The sequence below is a fragment of the Artemia sp. Qi Xiang Cuo genome, chromosome 21 (genome assembly GCF_049724085.1).
Source record: "Artemia sp. Qi Xiang Cuo chromosome 21, ASM4972408v1, whole genome shotgun sequence".
NCBI lineage: Eukaryota > Metazoa > Arthropoda > Branchiopoda > Anostraca > Artemiidae > Artemia > Artemia sp. Qi Xiang Cuo.
In genome coordinates this window covers 28,746,990-28,767,224 of record NC_142814.1, presented here as the reverse complement: position 1 = coordinate 28,767,224, position 20,235 = coordinate 28,746,990, and the positions used below count along the sequence as shown (strand labels likewise).

The following is a 20,235-nucleotide window of genomic DNA, read 5'->3' as shown; positions in this document are numbered from 1 at the left end:
AATGGTGGGCTTGAGAGCGTTAGTCCCTCTCCAATCACTTTCGACTATTAAAGAGGCACTAGCCCTTTCAATTTCCAATTGAATGACCCCTTTTGAAGTTTCTACTCTTTCAATAAAAACCTTATATGCCCCTAGGACATAACTTACAACCCTTGCCCTGAGGGTTGTGGGGGGAGGGGGTTGTCATCCTTAAAGATATAATTTCCAAAACGTTCAACTACGTTGAATAAAAGGGCTATCTAAAATATTGATTGGATGTGTTTGGAGAAAAGATGGACGTGAGAGGGGGGTTAGTTGCCTTCAAATCACTTTCGACTATTAAAAAGGGCACTAGGCCTTTGAATTTCCAATTGAATTAGCCCTTTTTTCAAGTTTCTACGACAAAGATTTCAATAAAACCTTATATTTTTAACTTATAACCCTTGCCCTGAAGACTGTGGGGGGAGTGTCCTACTCAAAGGTATAATTTCCTGAACTTTAAACTGAGTGGAACAAAATGGCTGTCTCAAAATCTTTATTGGATGTGTTTGGGGAAATGGTTGGCGTGGAAGGGGTGTAGGTTGCTTTCCAATTACTTTCGACTATTAAAAAGGGCACTAGCCATTTCAATTTCCAATCGAAAGCACCCTTTTTGAAGTTTCTATGACAATGCGTTATATAAAAACCTTATATTCCCCCTGGGCATAATTTACAACCCTTGCCCTGGGGGCTGTAGGGGGTTGTCATCCTCAAAGACCTAATTACCAGAACTTAAAATTACGTTGAATAAAATGGCTATCTCAAAGTTTTGATTAGATGTGTTTGGGGAAAAGGTTAGCGTGAGAGGCGGGTTAGTTGCCCTCTAATCACTTTTGACTATTAAAAAGGGCGCTAGCCCTTTGAATTTCAAATTGAATGAGCCTTTTTTGAAGTTTCTACGACAACACTTTCTATAAAAAAAAACCATACATGCCCCCAGGGCATAACTTACAACCCTTGCCCTAAGGGCTGTAAGGGGATGTCGTCAAAAACGTCATTTCTATCTGGAAATGAACTACGCTGAACAAAATGACTATCTCAAAGTTTTGATTGGATGTGTTTCGGGAAATGGTGGGTGTGAAGGGGTGTTAGTCGTCTTCCAATCACTTTCGGCTATTAAAAAGGGCACAAGCCACTCCAATTTCTAATTGAATGAGCTTTTTTCGAAGTTTCTATGACAACTTCTTCGATACGAAGTGCCCTGCTATAAACGTTAAAATTAATAAATAATACATTGTGCCAACATCGTTCTTATATGCCCCCTGGGCTTAACTTAAAACCCTTGCCCTGAGGGTTGAGGGGGAGTTTCCTCCTCTTTACTTAGTCCCCGTTTCTTGTCTCGGTTTCAAGTGTCCCTGTTCTTTACTTAGGCAGCGCGATCACGCTGCCTATGATTTATACAACACCTTTCTATATAAACCTTATATACCCCCAGGGCATAACTTACAACCCTTGCACTGAGGGCATTGAGGGGGTTATAATTCTAAAAGACCTAATTTCCAGAACGTTCAACTACGTTGAACAAAATGGATATCTCAAAATTTTGATTGGATAATTTTTGGAAAATGATGGGCGTGAGAGGGGCGTTAGTCGCTATCCAATCACTTTCAACTATTAAAAAGGCACTAACCCTTTCAATTTTAAATTGAATGAGCCTTTTTGAAGTTTGTACGACAACGCTTTCAATAAAAACTTTATATGCCCCCAGGGCATAACTTACAACCCTTGCACTGAGGGCTCAGAGGGGGTTATCATCCTAAAATACCTAATTTCCAGAACTTTCAACTACGTTGAACAAAATGGGTATCTCAAAATTTTGATTGGATGTGTTTGGGAAAATGGTGGGTGTGAGAGGGGCTTTAGTCGCTATCCAACCACTTTCAACTATTAAAAAAGGCACTAGCCCTTTCCATTTCCAATTGAAGTTTCTACGACAACACTTTCAATAAAAACTTTATATGCCCCCAGGGCATAACTTACAACCCTTGCCCTGAGGGCTTTGGGTGTGGGGGGGGGGGGGTTGTCATCCTTAAAGATGTAATTTCCAAAGCTTTCAACTACGTTGAATAAAATGGCTATCTAAAAATTTTGACTGGATGTGTTTGGGGAAAAGTTGGGCGTGAGAGGGGGGTCAGTTGCCTCAAATAACTTTCGACTATTAAAATGGGTGCTAGCTCTTTGAACTTCGAATCGAATGAGCCTTTTTTTAAGTTTCTACGGCAAAGATTTCAATAAAAACTTGATATTCCTCCAGGGTATAAATTATAATCCGTAACCAGAGGGTTGTGGGGAAGTACCGCCGTCTAACACATATTTTATATCTGGGTATCCGCTACGCTGAACAAAAAGGGTATCTCAATATTTTGATTCTATGTGTTTGGGGGAATGATTGACGGGGGGGGCTAGTTGCCCTCCAATCACTTTCCACTATTAAAAGGGCCCTAGCCCTTTGAATTTCCAATCGAATGAGCTTTTTTTGAAGTTTTTACGACAACTTCTTCTTTAAAAACCTTATATGCCCCCAGGGCATAACTTAAAACCCATGCCCTGAGGGCTGTGGGGGGTGTCCTCCTCGAAAACATATTTTCTATCTGGAAATCAACTACGCTGAAAAAAATCATTTTCTCTAAATTTTGATTGGATGTGTTTGGGGGAAGGATTGACGGGGAGGGGCTAGTTGCCCTCCAATCACTTTCGACTATTAAAAAGGGCACTAGCCCTTTGAATTCCCAATCGAATGAGCCTTTTTTGAAGTTTTTACGACAATGCCTTCTAAAAAAACCATAGATGCCCCCAGGGTATAACCTAAAACCCTTGCTCTGAGGGTTCTGGGGGATTGTCACTCCTCAAAAACAAATTTTCTACCTGGAAATCAGCTGCTCTGAAAAAAATGGCTATCTCAAAATTGTTATCGGATGTGTTTGAGGGAATGATTGACGTGGGAGGGGAGGGGCTAGTTGCCCTCCAATCACTTTCGACTATTAAAAAGGGCACTAGCCCTTTGAATTTTCAATCGAATGAGCCTTCTTGAAGTTTCTACGACAATGCCTTCTTTAAAAACCTTATATGCCCCCAGGACATAATCTAAAACCCTTGCCCTGAGGGTTGTGGGGGAGTGTCCTCCTCAAAAACATATTTTCTATCCGGACATCAACTACGCTGAACAAAATGGCTATCTCAAAATTTTGATTGGATGTGTTTGGGGGAATGATGGGCGTGGGGGGGGGGGCTAGTTGCCCTCTAATCACTTTCGACTATTAAAAAGGGCACTAGAACTCTCGATTTCTAATCGAATGAGCCCCTTTTGAAGTATATACGACGACCTCTTTCATATGAAGTGCCCTGCTCAACAGGATAAAAATAATAAATGATACATTGTGCCAACATCGTTCTTATATACCCTCAGTGCATAACTTAAAACCCTTTCCCCGAGGGTTGTGGGGGAGTGTCCTCCTCAAAAACATATTTTCTATCCGGAAATCAACTACGCTGAATAAAATGGCTATCTGAAAATTTTGATTGGATGTGTTTGGGGGAATGATAGGCGTGGGGAGGGGGGCTAGTTGCCCTCTCATCACTTTCGAGTATTAAAAAGGGCACTAGCCACTCCAATTTTCAATCGAATGAGCCCTTTTTGAAGTTTCTACGACAACTCCTTCGATATGAAGTGCCCGGGTATGGAGAAAAAAAAACATTGTGCCCACGTCATTCTTTACTTAGGCAGCGGTATCGCGCTGCCTATGATAGTTCAAAAGTCGGATAACAAAAACTCCACGGTCAACACAACCCCCCCAGGGCCCCGGGGCAGGCGTTGTAAGTTATGCCCTTGGGGTATATATGGTTATTATGGAGGGGGTGCCCGTATAAACTTCAGAGGGGGCTCGTTTGGTTGGAAATAAATATTCTAATAAACAAAGATCGGAGGGAAACTATCCCCCCCCGTGCCCTTTTTCCTCAAACCCATCCCATTAAACTTTGAGGTAGTCATTTTGTTTAAAATAGTTCAAAAGTCAGATAATAAAAACTCTGGAGTCGATACAACCCCCAGAGCCCGGGGGCAAGTGTTTCAAGTTATGCCCTGGGGAATATAAGTTTTTAGTGTAAGAGGTGGTCGTACAAACTTCAGAAGTGGCTCATCTGGTTGGAAATTGAAAGTTCTAGTTAACTTTTTATGAGTCAAAAGTAATCAGAGGGCATCTATCCCCCCCCCCCACACACCGTCTTTTCCCCAAATGCGTCCGATCAAAATTTTGAGATAGCCAGTTTCTTTAAAATAGTCCAACAATCATATAACAAAACTTTGGGGTCAACATACACCCCTCCCCCCCAATCCCGGGGAAAGGGTTTTTAACTTATGCCCTGGTGGCATATAGAGTTTTTATGGAAGAGTTGGTCGTAAGTGATCTTTTGACTCTTTTACTCAAATACGTCCGATCGAATTTTTTATACATGCATTTTGTTCAAAATAAACCAAAGATCATACAACAAAAACTGCAGGGATAACACATCCCCCCAGAATCCAGGGGTAAGTGTTGTAAATAACTATGCCCCAGGGCATATAAACCTTTTATGGAAAGATAAGAGCCCCCAGAGTCCGGTAGCAATTGTTTTGACTTTTTCCCCTGGGGCATATAAGGTTTAATGTAAGAGGTGGTCGTATAAACTTCAGAGATAGCTCATTTGATTGGAAATTAAAAGTTCTTGTTACATTCGAGAGTCATCAAAAGTGATTGGAGGATATATCTCCCCCCACACCCTCTTTTCCTAAAATGTATCTGATCAAAATTGTTAGATAGCCATTATGTTTTAAAAAGTCCAACGATCAAATTACAAACTACTCGGGTTCAACGTACCCCCCCCCCAGCCCGGGGGACGAGTTTTAACTTATGCCCAGGGGAAAAGTTTGTCATGGAAGAGGTGGTCGTATAAAATTCAGAGGGGACTCGAATGATTAGAAATTCAAAGTTATAGTTCCCTTTTTTAAGGTTATTTATTAAGAAAAGAGGGCATGTTTGATTCTGGATCTCCTGGATGTGTTGCTAGTTGTGCACTAAGATTAGTGAAAACAGGGCCACCGATGGAAGGTTGTGTAGAGCCATCCCCGTCCACCCCCTAGGATCAAACCTGACCCTGAATATCAGTAGTATGTTACCTTATACTTTGTGGAGACGTATAGCAATCTCCATGTTATTTGCGGAGACACATAGCAAATACCATGTTATTCTAACAGACATAGGAAATATCATGTTATTCTACGACGCCCCCGTACCAAACAGGTTTTTCTGGTAGGTAAAGATTTCTACAAGTCATTACACCTTTGCCAAGAGATTAAACCAGTACTGTCTATAACTTAATTTACGTAGGTTAAACTTCCGGTGGTTAAGAAAGCGTAACGAGTAATTAAAGTATGAGAAATGGGATGCTATAATTAGAATGGTTTTAAGTTGAAAATTGTGACGTAAAAATAACTCAGTTATTTGCTTGCGTGTATAGGAATTCCCATGTTATTTGCTTGCCTGTATTTTGTGTTAAATAAGTAGTTTTTGTATCTTTTAAAAGAGCTTTAAGGGGTTTGAGAGACTCAGTTGCCTGAGTCCGTGTTGTTTTTCTTTACTTAGTGATCATTAAAAACGAAGTTTTGTTTTAAATAAGTAGTTTTTGTATCTGTTAAAAGAGCTTTAAGGGGTTTGAGAGACTCTGTTGCCTGATTCCTTTTTGATTTTATTTACTTATTTCTCATTAAAAAAGAAGTTTTTTTTTTAAATAAGTAGTTTTTGTATCTTTTAAAAGAGCTTTAAGGGGTTTGAGAGATTCTGTTGACTGATTCCGTGTGGTTTTTCTTTACTTAGTGCTGATTAAAAAAAAAATTTTTGTTGTAAATAAGTAGTTCTTGTATCTTTTAAAAGAGCATTATGGGGTTCGAGAGACTCGGTTGCCTGATTACGTGTGGTGTTTCTTTACTTGATACACATTAAAAACAAAATCTTTGTGTTATATAAGTAGCTATTGTATCTTTTAAAAGAGCTTTAAGGGATTTGAGAGACTCTGTTGCCTGATTCCGTGTGGTTGTTCTTTACTTAGTGCTCATTAAAAAACGAAATTTTTTTTGTAAATAAGTAGTTCTTGTATCTTTTAAAATAACTTTACGGGGTTTGAGAGACTCCGTTGCCTGATTCCGTGTCGTTTTTGTTTACTTTATACCCATTAAAAAAAAAATTTATGATTTCTGTTAAATAAAAAATTCTTATACATTTTAAAATAGCTTTACGGGATTTGAGAGACTCTATAATGCAGTAATTTTTCAGTAAAGACACTCGATATCCTAAAAGTGTTTAATTCAAACTTTTTTAAAACTTCAAAATTTTTCAACTTTATTTATTTTTTTCTTTTTGTACATAAATTAAAATGTCAAAATATGCTTACAGTTCTAACAATTGCGCTCTGTGATTGGTCAGAGACACGATGTGACTTTCACACTGGTATTTTATGACCGGTTATTGACACTACCTAATCTATTGCATGTATTAAATCAGTATTTTTTACGCAGTGGAACGATAAACACATAAGTCATATCTTTAAAAAAAAGTGAAGATGGAGCATTTTAATAAAGTATGTTTACATAACAAGGTTATTGTAGCATTGAATGCCGACAAAGAAAAGTATTTAAACTTTGAAACAAGTACAAATGGTAGCACTATTGGAAATGTATGCATGTATTGTCATGACAGTATTGAATTACATTTCTTTGGAATACCGAAAAAATTTAACTCTTATGTTGGTCGTTATGTGAGACTGAGATCTCCAGAGATAATTGCACTCAAAGAGAATGCCAACATAAAAATAATCGTTGATGATAGAGGACAACTCCTTGCTACTGTTGCAGGTAAACCATTACCTCCTGATACATCCAATCGTCCCCTTTCGGGTATTAGCATTCAACGGAAGATCAATAAAAGAAAGGCCTACTATTATACTAATATCGTAAACCATATCTTGTCTACGTACCAAAACTGTTACCTATGTAAAAATAATGTGATAATAGAGAGTAAAATTTCCAGAAAAAGAAAAAAGGCATTGTCAGAAAATATCATGATGGAATATAAAGATGAATCGATGAAAAACAAAGCACCAGCAAACGTTACTGTCATTGATCAAACAGTCATTGAACCAAATAATACCAAAGATGAAAAGCAAATTGAGCCTGTTGATGACACACCAGTAAAAATTGTGTATGACTCAAAATGAAATAATGATTACTCTACTGATTATGAACTAAGAGAAGACAATAGCTACAATATCAAGACAGAATATGGTGAACTATTTTATGGAACAGATTCAAAATGTCCAAAGTTAATCATTGATATTAATAATGTATCGTAATATATTTTTTGTATTAATATTCTACATAGCATTATTTCATTAAAAATATATTATGCATTACATTGTTATGTGTTCATTATTTTTAGAGTAAGCTAGCATATAAAACGTTTAGAATGTCTAATAAAACGTCGGAGATGTAAGAAAAGGAATTTGCATACATCTATTGTCAGACTCATGGGATAACATTGACAAAATCTTGGTATCAGAATGAATAAATTATTTATCAACATCCGTTAATGGATATGTCATTATGAAAAAATTGTAAGTAAGTAAGTAAGTAACAAACTCTTTCTTGAATTCACCTCTTTGTTACACAATACAGAAATTTAATTAAGGAAATTATGAAAAAAAAAATTGTAAGTAAGTAACAAACTCTTTCTTGAAGTCACCTCTTGGATACACAATGCAGAAATTTCATTTAAGAAATTATGAAAAATTGTAAGTAAGTACAAAATTCTTTCTTGAATTCAACTCCTGGATAAATAAAAAAGACATTTCATTCAAGAAATTATGACAAAATTCATAGTAAGTAACAAACTCTTTCTCGAAGTCACCTCTTGGATACACAATGCAGAAATTTATTCTTCCTTGAATTCACCTCCTGGATAAATAAAAAAGACATTTCATTCAAGAAATTATGACAAAATTCATAGTAAGTAACAAACTCTTTCTCGAAGTCACCTCTTGGATACACAATGCAGAAATTTCATTTAAGAAATTTGAAAAAATTTTAAGCAAGTAACAAACTCTTTCCTGAAGTCACCTCTTGGATACACAATGCAGAAACTTCATTTAAGAAACTATAAAAAAAATATAAGTAAGTAAGTAACAAATTCTTTCTTGAAGTCACCTCTTGGCTACACAATACAGAAATTTCATTAAAGAAATCATGAAAAAATTGTAAGTACGTAGTAAATTGTTTCTTGAATTTTCCTCCTGGGTAAATAAAAAAGACAGTTCATTAAAGAAATTATGAAAAAATTGTAAGTAAGTAGCAAATTCTTTCTTGAATTCACCTGGTGGATAAACAAAAAAGACATTTCATTCAAGAAATTATGAAAAAATTCCAAGTAAGTAACGAACTCTTTATTGTTTTCATAACTTAGTTACACGATGTAGAAATTCAATTCAAGAAATTATGAAAAAATTCTCAGTAAGTAACAATTTCTTTCTTGAAGTCAACTCTTGGATACACAATACCGAAATTCCATTTAAGAAATTATGAAAATATTTGTAAGTAACTAACAAAATCTTTTTGTTTTCACCTCTTGGATATACAGTATAGATACTTCATTCAAGAAATTATGAAAAAATCGCAAGTAAGTAACTTTTTTTTCTCTTTATCACAAACAATTTTCACTTGGATACAAAATGTAGAAATTTAATTCAAGAAATTATGAAAAAATTCTCAGTAAGTAACAATTTCTTTCTTGAAGTCAATGAAAAAATTTTAAGCAAGTAACAAACTCTTTCCTGAAGTCACCTCTTGGATACACAATGCAGAAACTTCATTTAAGAAACTTTAAAAAAAATGTAAGTATGTAAGTAGCAAATTCTTTCTTGAAGTCACCTCTTGGCTACACAATACAGAAATTTCAATAAAGAAATCATTAAAAAATTGTAAGTACGTAGTAAATTGTTTCTTTAATTCGCCCCCTTTTTAAATAAAAAATACAGCTCATAAAAGAAATTATGAAAAAATTGTAATCCAGTAGCAAAAACTTTCCTGAATTTGACATCTGGATAAGCAAAAGACATTTCGTTCAAGAAATTATGAGAAAATTCCAAGTAAGTAAAGAACCCTTTATTGTTTTCATAACTTAGATAGACGATATAGAAATTTAATTCAAGAAATTATGAAAAAATTCTCAGTAAGTAACAATTTCTTTCTTGAAGTCTACTCTTAGATACACAATACGGAAATTTTATTTAAGAAATTATGAAAATATTTGTAAGTAACTAACAAACTCTTTTTGTTTTCACCTCTTGGATATACATTATAGATACTTCATTCAAGAAATTATGAAAAAATTACAAGTAAGTAACTTTTTTTTCTATTTATCACAAACAATTTTCACTTAGCTACACGATGTAGAAATTTAATTCATGAAATTATGAAAAATTCTCATTCAGTAACAATTTCTTTCTTGAAGTCAACTCTTTGATACACAATACTTAAATTTCATTCAAGAATTTCATGACTTAGATACACGATGTAGAAATTTGATTCAAGAAATTATGAAAAAATTCTCAGTAAGTAACAATTTCTTTCTTGAAGTCAACTCTTGGATACACAATACGGAAATTTCATTTAAGAAATTATGAAAAAATTGTAAGTACGTAGTAAATTGTTTCTTGAATTCGCCTCCTGGGTAAATAAAAAAGACAGTTCATTAAAGAAATTATGAAAAAATTGTAAGTAAGTAGCAAATTCTTTCCTGAATTCACCTGCTGGATAAACAAAAAAGACATTTCGTTCAAGAAATTATGACAAAATTCCAAGTAAGTATTGAACTCTTTATTGTTTTCATAACTTAGATACACGATGTAAAAATTTAATTCAAAAAATTATGAAAAAATTCTCAGTAAGTAACAATTTCTTTCTTGAAGTCAACTCTTGGATACACAATACGGAAATTTCATTTCAGAAATTATGAAAATATTTGTAAGTAAGTAACAAACTCTTTTTGTTTTCACCTCTTGGATATACAGTAGAGATACTTCATTCAAGAAATTATGAAAAAATCGTAAGTAAGTAGCTTTTTTTTTCTCTTTAACACAAACAATTTTCACTTAGCTACACGATGTAGAAATTTAATTCAAGAAATAATGAAAAAATTCTCAGTAAGTAACAATTTCTTTCTTGAATTCAACTCTTGAATACACAATACGGAAATTTCATTCAAGAATTTCATGACTTAGATACACGATGTAGAAATTTGATTCAAGAAATTATGAAAAAATTCTCAGTAATTAACAATTTCTTTCTTGAAGTCAACTCTTGGATACACAATACGGAAATTTAATTTAAGAAATTATGTAAAAATTGTAAGAAAGTAACAAACTCTTTCCTGAAGTCACCTCTTGGATACACAATGCAGAAACTTTATTTAAGAAACTATGAAAAAATTGTAAGTAAGTAACAAATTCTTTCTTGAAGTCACCTCTTGGATACACAATACAGAAATTTCACTAAACAAATTATGAAAAAATTGTAAGTAAGTAGCAAATTCTTTCTTGAATTCACCTGCTGGATAAACAAAAAGACATTTCGTTCAAGAAATTATGACAAAATTCTAAGTAAGTAACAAAGTCTTAATTGTTTGCACGACTTACATATACGATGTAGAAATTTAATTCAAGAAATTATGAAGAAATTCTCAGTAAGTAACAAACTCTTTTTTTTATTTCACCTCTTGGATATACAGTACAGATACTTCATTCAAGAAATTATGAAAAAATCGCAAGTAAGTAACTTTTTTCTCTTTATCACAAACAATTTTCACCTAGCTACACGATTTAGAAATTTAATTCAAGAAATTATGAAAAAATTCTTAGTAAGTAACAATTTCTTTCTTGAAGTCAACTCTTGGATACACAATACGGAAATTTCATTCAAGAAATTATGAAAATATTTGTAAGTAAGTAACAAGCTCTTTATTGATTTCACCTCTTGAATGTACAGTACAGATACTTCATTCAAGAAACTTGATTAAAATCGTTTTGAAACTACGTGCTATTTGCTTGCCTTTCCTTGGCACCTTTCCAAATGAGCGGGGATTCCCCACCGGTTCCTACACATTGCAAAAAAGTGAGCAATACGAAAACTCCACGTTTTCAACCAGACTGGTTTTTTAGCTAAATCATTGGAAACAGCCCAGCCTCTATTTCTGACCGTTTAAGTTTTGATGTTAGTGTTGTCAGTCAAAAACTATGACCTTGAGAAAAGAGCTTGACAAAATTGCCTGATTATCGAAAAATGGGAGAAACATCCTCCAAAAGTCGACAGGAATGCCCCCCTCCAGCGCTTTCTCGGTTATGTTGAATAAAATATGCAAAGCTGACATAGCTTTATTTCATTTTTTAAGGTTAATTTAGACGAGGTTACGTGCGCGCACTTTTGCGCGCACTTTTGGAGGATGTTTCTCACATTTTTCGATAATCAGGCAATTTTGTCAAGCTCTTTTCTCAAGGTCATAGTTTTTGACTGACAACACTAACATCAAAACTTAAACGGTCAGAAATAGAGGCTGGGCTGTTTCCAAAGATTTAGCTAAAAAACCAGTCTGGTAGAAAAAGTGGAGTTTTCCTACTGCTCACTTTTTTGCAATGTGTAGGAACCGGTGGGGAATCCCCGCTCATTGGGAAAGGTGCCAAGGAAAGGCAAGCAAATAGCATGTAGTTTCAAAACGTGTTTAATCACGTTTCTTGAATGAAGTATCTGTACTGTACATTCAAGAGGTGAAATCAATAAAGAGCTTGTTACTTACTTAAAAATATTTTCATAATTTCTTGAATGAAATTTCCGTATTGTGTATCCAAGAGTTGACTTCAAGAAAGAAATTGTTACTTACTGAGAATTTTTTCATAATTTCTTGAATTAAATTTCTACATCGTGTAGCTAAGTGAAAATTGTTTGTGATAAAGAGAAAAAAAAGTTACTTACTTGCGATTTTTTCATAATTTCTTGAATGAAGTATCTGTACTGTATATCCAAGAGGTGAAATCAATAAAAGAGTTTGTTACTTACTGAGAATTTCATCATAATTTCTTGAATTAAATTTCTACATCGTATATCTAAGTCGTGAAAACAATAAAGAGTTTGTTACTTACATAGAATTTTGTCATAATTTCTTGAACAAAATGTCTTTTTGTTTATCCAGCAGGTGAATTCAAGAAAGAATTTGCTACTTACTTACATTTTTTTCATAATTTCTTTAATGAAATTTCTGTATTGTGTATCCAAGAGGTGACTTCAAGAAAGAATTTGTTACTTACTTACAATTTTTTCATAGTTTCTTAAATGAAGTTTCTGCATTGTGTATCCAAGTGGTGACTTCAGGAAAGAGTTTGTTACTTGCTTACAATTTTGTCATAATTTCTTAAATGAAATTTCCGTATTTTGTATCCAAGAGTTGACTTCAAGAAATAAATTTTTAATTAATTATAATTGTTTCGTAATTTTATTAATCAAATTTCTACACAGTGAATCTAAGTAATGAAATTCTTGAATGAGATTCTCGTTTTGTGCATTAAAGAACTGACTTCAATAAACAGCTTGTTACCTACTGATAATTTTTTCATAATTTCTTGAATTAAATTTCTACATCGTGTAGCTAAGTGAAAATTGTTTGTGATAAAGAGAAAAAAAAGTTACTTACTTGCGATTTTTCCATAATTTTTTGAATGAAGTATCTGTACTGTATATCCAAGAAGTGAAATCAAAAAAGAGTTTGTTACTTACTTACAAACATTTTCATAATTTCTTAAATGAAATTTCCGTATTGTTTATCCAAGAGTTGACTTCAAGAAAGAAATTGTTACTTACAGAGAATTTCTTCATAATTTTTTGAAGTAGATATTTACGTGTTGTATCTAGGTTATGAAAACAATAAAGAGTTCTTTACTTACTTGGAATTTTGTCATAATTTCTTGAACGAAATATCTGTTTTGTTTCTCAAGCTGGTAAATTCAGGAAAGATGTTGCTACTTACTTATAATTTTTTAATAATTTCTTTAATGAAATGTCTTTTTTATTTACCCAGGAGGCGAATTCAAGAAACAATTTACTACGTACTTACAATTTTTTCATAATTTCTTAAATGAAATTTCCGTATTGTGTATCCAAGAGTTGACTTCAAGAAAGAAATTGTTACTTACTTACTTACATTTTTTTATAGTTTCTTAAATGAAGTTTCTGCATTGTGTATCCAAGAGGTGACTTCAGGAAAGAGTTTGTTCCTTGCTTAAAATTTGTTCATTGACTTCAAGAAAGAAATTGTTACTTACTGAGAATTTTTTCATAATTTCTTGAATTAAATTTCTACATCGTGTAGCTAAGTGAAAATTGTTTGTGATAAAGAGAAAAAAAAAGTTACTTACTTGATATTTTTTATAATTTCTCGAATGAAGTATCTATAATGTATATACAAGAAAGGAAAACAAAAAGTGTTTGTTAGTTAATTACAAATATTTTCATAATTTCTTAAATAAAATTTCCGTATTATGTATCCAAGAGTAGACTTCAAGAAAGAAATTGTTACTTACTGAGAATTTTTTCATAATTTCTTGAATTAAATTTCTACATGGTCTATCTAAGTTATGAAAACAATAAAGAGTTCGTTACTTACTTGGAATTTTGTCATAATTTCTTGAACGAAATGTCTTTTTTGTTTATCCAGCAGGTGAATTAAAGAAAGAATTTGCTACTTACTTACAATTTTTTCATAATTTCTTCAATGAACTGTCTTTCTTATTTACCCAGGAGACGAATTCAAGAAAAAATTTACTACTTACTTACAATTTTGTAATAATTTCTTAAATGAAATTTCCGTATTTCGTATCCAAGATGTGACTTCAAGAAAGAAATTGTTAATTACTTACTTATATATTTTTTTATAGTTTCTTAAATGAAGTTTCTGCAGTGTGTATCCAAGAGGTGACTTCAGGAAAGAGTTTGTTACTTGCTTAAAATTTTTTCAAATTTCTTAAATGAAATTTCTGTATTGTGTATCCAAGAGGTGAATTCGAGAAAGAGTTTGTTACTTACTATGAATTTTGTCATAATTTCTTGAATGAAATGTCTTTTTTATTTATCCAGGAGGTGAATTCAAGAAAGAATAAATTTCTGCATTGTGTATCCAAGAGGTGACTTCGAGAAAGTTTGTTACTTAATATGAATTTTGTCATAATTTCTTGAATGAAATGTCTTTTTTATTTATCCAGGAGGTGAATTCAAGAAAGAACTTTTTACTTACTTACAATTTTTTATAATTTCTTAAATAAAATTTCTGCATTGTGTATCAAAGAGGTGACTTCAAGATAGAGTTTGTTACTTACTTACAATTTTTTTTTTCATAATTTCCTTAATTAAATTTATGTATTGTGTAACAAAGAGGTGAATTCAAGAAAGAGTTTGTTACTTACTTACTTACTTACAATTTTTTCATAATGACATATCCATTAACGGATGTTGATAAATAATTTATTCATTCTGATACCAAGATTTTGTCAATGTTATCCCATGTGTCTGACAATAGATGTATGCAAATTCCTTTTCTTACATCTCCGACGTTTTATTAGACATTCTAAACGTTTGATATGCTAGCTTACTCTAAAAATAATGAACACATAACAATGTAATGCATAATATATTTTTAATGAAATAATGCTATGTAGAATATTAATACAAAAAATATAATATGATACATTATTAATATCAATGATTAACTTTGGACATTTTGAATCTGTTCCATAGAATATTTCACCATGTTCTCTCTTGATATTGTAGCTATTGTCTTCTCTTAGTTAGTAATCAGTAGAATAATTATTATTCCATTTTGAGTCATACACAATTTTTACTGGTGTGTCATCAACAGGCTCAATATGCTTTTCGTCTTTGGTATTATTTGGTTCAATGACTGTTTGATCAATGATAGTAACGTTTGCTGGTGCTTTGTTTTTCATCGATTCATCTTTATATTCCATAGTGATATTTTCTGACAATGCCCTTTTTTTTCTGGCAATTTCACTGTCTATTATCACATTATTTTTACACAGGTAACAGTTTCGGCACGTAGACAAGATATGGTTTACGATATTAGTAGAAGAGTCGGCCTTTCTTTTATTGATCTTTCGTTGAATGCTAATACCCTAAAGCTGACGATTGTATATTTCAATAGGTAATGCTTTACTAGCAACTGTAACAAGGATTAGTTCTCTATCATAAATGATTTTTTTATGTTGGTTTTCTTTTTGAGTGCAATCATCTCTTGATATCTCAATCTCGCAAATCTAACAACATAAGAGTTGAATTTTTTCGGTATTCCAAAGAAATTTAATTCCTTACTGTCATGACAATGCATACATACATTTCCAATAGTTCTACCATCTGTACTTGTTTCAAAGTTTAAATACTTTTCTTTGTCGGCATTCAATGCTACAATGACCTTGTTATGTAAACACACTTTATTAAAATGCTCCATCTTCACTTTTTTTTAAAGATATGACTTATGTGTTTATCATTCCACTGCGTAAAAAATTCTGATTTAATACATATAATAGATTAGGTAGAGTGAATAACCGTTCATAAAATACCAGTGAGAAAGTCACATCGTGTCACTGAACAATCAATGAGCGCAATCGTTAGAGCTGTGAGCATATTTCAACATTTTAAGTTATGTACAAGAGGAAAAAAATAAATAAAGTTGAAAAATTTTGAAGTTTTAAAAAAGTTTGAATTACACACTTTTAGGATATCGAGTGTCTTTACTGAAAAACTACTGCTTTACAGAGTCTCTCAAATCCCTTAAAGATTTTTTAAATTTTATATGATTTATTTATTTAAAATAAATCCTAAATTTTGTTTTTAATGGTTATAAATTAAACAAACACGACACGGAATCAGGCAACGGAGTCTCTCAAACCCCGTAAAGTTATTTTAAAAGATACAATAACTACTTAATTACAACAAAAATTTCGTTTTTTAATGAGAACTAAGTAAAGAAAAACCCCACTGAATCAGGCAACAGAGTTTCTCAAACCCCTTAAAGCTCTTTTAAAATATACTATAACTAATATTTTAACAAAAAAATTTCGTTTTTAATTGGTCTCAAGTAAAGAAAAACTACACGGAATCAGGCAACAGAGTCTCTCAAACCCCGTAAAGCTCTTTTAACAGATACAAAAACTACTTATTTAAAACAAAAATGTTTTTTTTAATGAGCACTAATTAAAGAAAAACCAAACGGAATCAGACAACAGAGTCTCTCAAACCCCTTAAAGCTCTTTTAAAAGATACAAAAACTACTTATTTAAAACAAAAACTTCGTTTTTAATGAGCACTAAGTAAAGAAAAACCACACGGAATCAGGCAACAGAGTCTCTCAAACCCCTTAAAGCTCTTTTAAAATATACAAAAACTACATATTTAAAACAAAACTACGTTTTTATTGAACACTAATTAAAGAAAAACCAAACAGAATCAGGCAACTGAGTCTCTCAAACCCCTTAAAGCTCTTTTAACAGATACAAAAACTACTTATTTAACACAAAATACAGGCAAGCAAATTACATGGGAATTCCTATACACGCAAGCAAATAACTGAGTTATTTTTACGTCACAATTTTCAACTTAAAACCATTCTAATTATAGCATCCCATTTCTCATACTTTAATTACTCGTTACGCTTTCTTAACCACCGGAAGTTTAACCTACGTAAATTAAGTTATAGACAATACTGGTTTAATCTCTTGGCAAAGGTGTAATGACCTGTAGAAATCTTTACCTACCAGAAAAACCTGTTTGGTACGGGGGCGTCGTAGAATAACATGACATTTCCTATGTCTGTTAGAATAACATGGTATTTGCTATGTGTCTCCGCAAATAACATGGAGATTGCTATATGTCTCCGCAAAGTATAAGGTAACATACTACTAATATCTTCCCATTTGCAGCGCAAATGGGAGGATAGCTATATATACTGATTGAGAGTGGTGGTCTCTTATTTCCTTCCCCAGCCTCTGGGAAATCGCTTTGAGTTACGGAACTTACTTATTGTTACTTTGATTACTTTGATACCTGGATTTAGTTATTTACGTGGCAACTCCGGTCTACGGTGCAAGGACTGTAAGTTATGCAAGTTGCTTATTGTTAGTTTGATACCTTGATTACTTTAATGTTTTCTTTACTTTGATATTTTTACTTTGATACTAGTTTTGATAATTTGATGAAAGTTTGATGTTGAAATAAAAAATGATCTCGAAATAAGGATTTTTTTTTAACTTGAAACATTTTGCAATCAAAAATGAACAAAAATTAATTAAAAAAAACTATCCGAAAACATATTTTTCAAAGAAAAGTAACGGCTATATTAAACTTAAGATCAGCAGATAGAAATACTTGTTAAAATTCAAACTCAAATGACCAGAAATTACTATTAACAATCAAAGCAAAAAACATACAACAAGTAATAATGTAAATGAATAAATAAATCTTAAAACGATTAATGCTTAAATTGAATATGCAAATAAAGCTTAAAACGAAAAAAAAACATTTTGCTTTTGAAGCATAGATGAAACCCAAAACAAACAGAAATTAAATAAACAACCAATGCAAACAAACATACAATAAATACTAATATAAATGAATAAATAAATCTTAAAACAAGTGGAACTTAAATTTAATATGCAAATCAAGCTTGAAACGAACGGAAATCATTACAAACAAGAATTTGCGTATCGCCTCCTTCTCTCACTGTAAAAGTCTAAAGCCTACTGCGTCATTGGCGCTTTACTGAAAATGAATTATATTACAATTTTTTCTTATATTACAAAAATATACGAATTATATTACAAAAATTTTGAACTGATGAGCCTTCAACAATTAATATAATTATAAATCAAATATTCACTTTAATTTTATTAGTTGTTTCCAAGAGTGTTCAAGGCAAATATGGTTTCACTACAAACAAGAGTTTGGATACTGCCTTCCTTAGCTGTAAAATCCTAAAGCCTACTGCGTCATTGGCGCTTCACTGAAAACGAATTATATTACAAATATTTTCTTTCCCAGCTATTACAGCATTGAAAATGAAAATAAAAATTACAGTGAAATACAATATTGAACTGATGATCTTTCAACAATTAATATCCTTATATATCAAATATTCAATTTAATTTTATTTGTACTTTTCAAGGCTATTCAAGACACATATAGTTTTCAGTAAAGCGCCAATGACGCAGTAGGTTTTAGAATTTTATAGTGAGAGAAGTTGGCGATACCCAAACTCTTGTTTGTAGTGATTTTGTTTCTTTCAAGCTTGATTTGCATATTCAATCTAAGTTCCACTCGTTTTAAGGTTTATTTATTTATTTATATTAGTATCTATTGTATATTTTTGTTTGCATTGATTGTTTATTTAATTTCTGTTCTTTTTTGGTTTCATTTATGCTTCGATAGCAAAATATTTTTTAAAGCTTTATTTGCATATTCAATTCAAGCATTAATCGTTTTCAGATTTATTTATTCATTTATATTAGTACTTAATGTACGTTTTTTTGTTATGATTGTGTGTTTAATTTCTGTTCGTTTTGAGCTTCATTTGTTCTTTAATAGTAATTTCTGGTCACTTGAGTTTGAATTTTAACAGGTATTTGTATCTGCTGATCTTAAATTTAATATAAACTTTACTTTTCTTTAAAAAACTTCTTTTTCAGGAAGTGTTTTTTTAATTTATTAAATGAATTGATAAAGTCCACCAGTGTTATTCCTCGAATAATCAGTCCTATGTTTCAGCAGGTTATCAGATTAAGATGTTTGTCTAAGAGTTCGTCTCAGACAAAATTGCTGAGAACAATGCTAGTGAATCTGAGGCGTTCGCAAGAATTGGCTTTGGAAGGGAAGGGGCAAAGTTTCTTGGAAGGTGTAAAACAATGAAAAAAAATCACAAATTATATGTGAAGATGCAAGAGGTCATTAAAAAAACTGGTAAAAAACTTTGGATTTCAAATGGGATTGAACACGAGACCAAAGCCCTCCTCCCATACTTACAAATATTCCTAGAGTTAATGATCTTTTAGAAGAATATATAATAATGAATTATGTTTACCATTGTAGGACTAATGAAGATAACACATATGGTGACTTAGTTCATTTATTTACATGTTAGTTTCGGTTTATTGGGAAAATATAAATGTGAAGCAAATCATCTGTAGATTTTGGAAAGAGCAAGCCAATATCAATCCACATTTTACGAGGCAATATCCAGAAACATTTTAATTGAAGTAAAATCAACCGAAATGAGCTTTTGAAATTACTATGCAAGTAAAACAAAACAGAGTCGATCTGTAGGAGACAATTCAAACACCGATTAAATATTTTTCATTGAAAATGTACTCGCCATTAAAATTTGTTTTCATAGAAAAATAGTACTTTTCCTATCTTTCCTCTGAAAGGGAGCACGATCTAAAACTACAAAATGAAATTAATAACTGTCTTACGAGAATTCATTAGTATTACCATCATGCGTTTTTTCATTATATTTACCTTTCTAAAAAGCAAAATCTTTCTACAAATGAGAAATGAGAACCAAACCTAAAAAGAAATTCTTTTTGCGCGTAAAAGGATGGGCAAAATGGATTTTCAGCAAAAACTTCTTCCGGATATTGTTCAGTGCCAAGAAAAGGAGATAGCAAAAAAAAAAGAGGAAGGTAACCGGAACATGCCATGTTTGATAAACAGACAAATGTGAACAACTAAATGGTGATATCAAAAACAACTGAAACTAGCCATATATTGCCAAAAGATTGGGGGGGATTTACGGTCATGTGTAAGAATTTAGGTTTACACCCGCTTGAATGGATTTTTTGGAGGTATTTCTCATCCTAGCCCTCCCCATATGGCTATCTACATGAGTTCACCTATGGAGATGGAGAGGTTCAGAGGACTTTTAATGAAAAGATTCAGATGATTTTTCCCGAGAGGATGGGAAGTGGTAGCGGTAATTCATAAAAAAACAACAATTTAGAACATTTTTGGTCATTTTTTTGTGTCTTTCAGTATAATCTGGAGATTTCTCCCACCAACTTCCACCTTCTATGTTCAGATGTAGAAAAATT

At 32.3% G+C, this 20,235-nt stretch overlaps 1 protein-coding gene across 1 annotated transcript in view; it reads right to left on the bottom strand.

The window, feature by feature from the left end:
* LOC148939419 (uncharacterized) overlaps nucleotides 1-20,235 on the bottom strand; it is a 353,303-nt gene that overhangs the window by 198,020 nt on the left and 135,048 nt on the right. The window lies entirely within an intron of this gene.